This window comes from Strigops habroptila, chromosome 4 (assembly GCF_004027225.2).
Source record: "Strigops habroptila isolate Jane chromosome 4, bStrHab1.2.pri, whole genome shotgun sequence".
Taxonomy (NCBI): domain Eukaryota; kingdom Metazoa; phylum Chordata; class Aves; order Psittaciformes; family Psittacidae; genus Strigops; species Strigops habroptila.
The window spans coordinates 71,801,340-71,802,778 of record NC_046358.1 but is presented as its reverse complement, the minus strand read 5'-3'; positions in this window follow the sequence as shown (position 1 = coordinate 71,802,778).

Below are 1,439 nucleotides of genomic sequence, written 5' to 3'. Positions count from 1 at the left end.
TAAAGGCTTTGCCACTGTCAGTGGCTTGCTGTTTATCACAGGTTATCACCCCCCAGGAGCACTACTTTGTCATTCAATGCAAAGATGTATGTGGACGTTATAGACCATTGTGTCATATACAGGCTTACTTCAACTGCTTAAAAAACTCTTTAGGAGACCCAGACTTACCCTAACAAGTGGTCTGCTATTCCACTATTAAGTACTACATTGTTACTTGCAGTGAGTTCCAAATCAAACCATTACTGCAGATAGTATTAATTTCTTTATATTTCTTACTTACAGTCTGTTACGAACTTTATTCCATTAATTCGGTAAGCTTGTTTCTACAGCCTTGAAGTCTTGTTTTTAAAACTAATTTACTTCCACTTTTCACTTTCATCTTACTACTTTAGAGGGGATTACTGCACATAGGGAAGAAATGAAAAAGATAATAAGATTTCCAGCTTCATTGAAGAACCAAGATTTCGGGGATTTTAACTCTAGTGTTTGGAAAGGTAGTGGCTCCTCTTACTCCTGTTTGTAGAAACTGTAGGAAGGATTCTTCTGTCTCTTTAGGTAAATGGCACCAGCTTCCACAATGCTGAAGATAAGCCAACACTGCTGTAGGCCCTCCATTATTTTCAAGCCATTAAGAACCATAAAAAATGAACTGCTGATGTAGCTGGGCTAATAAAATAGTTAATGCAGCACAGTTCTAGCACCTACAGTGCTTTTTTTGTTTTTAAAGATATCGCATGGAAAGGTAGTAGAGAACTTCATTTTCTCTTCTCCTGGATGAGACACATTTAAAAAATACTTATTTTTTTTAAAAGTGGTAAGTATACTGACATAAATATTTTCAGATTTGTTTTCCAAGATTGTTTCCTTTCAGATGCTGGGTAAAAGAGGTCAGGCTAGTCACAGCTGCTAGTGAATCTTCTCATAGTTTGGACTTTTCCCTTTCGCTCACTATGATTAGAAGGGGTGTGGGAAATAATTTCTGGGGATTTGGGGAGGTGGTGTTTTGGATCAATCTGTACAAGCCCATCTTCAGTGCAAACCTGAAGCTTGGATATAGAAGTGACTGGCCTGTTTCTAGCATTACTTTCTCACAGGGTCCAGGCACTCAACCTGGTGTTAAATACACAGCTGTTTCTGCAAATGATCAAAAAGAACTCTTACAAGTAAACTACTCTTCAGAGCACCCGTGGGTCTTGCGTTACTTAGTAGCTGTTCTTTTGACATGATACACTTAAATGTGCAATCCACTAGTATTTTCTGCTTACCTGGGAAGATCTTCGACAAAGGACAAAAATAATCAGCTTGTGGGTCTAGTACAGGCAGGAAGAATTTAATTTTACCTGTTCACGCAAATACTCAACTATTTCTCATCCAACATAGTGTAAATATATCCCAAGGTTAAAGACAAAGTCAGATTGCTAAATGTATTGAGCTTGCTA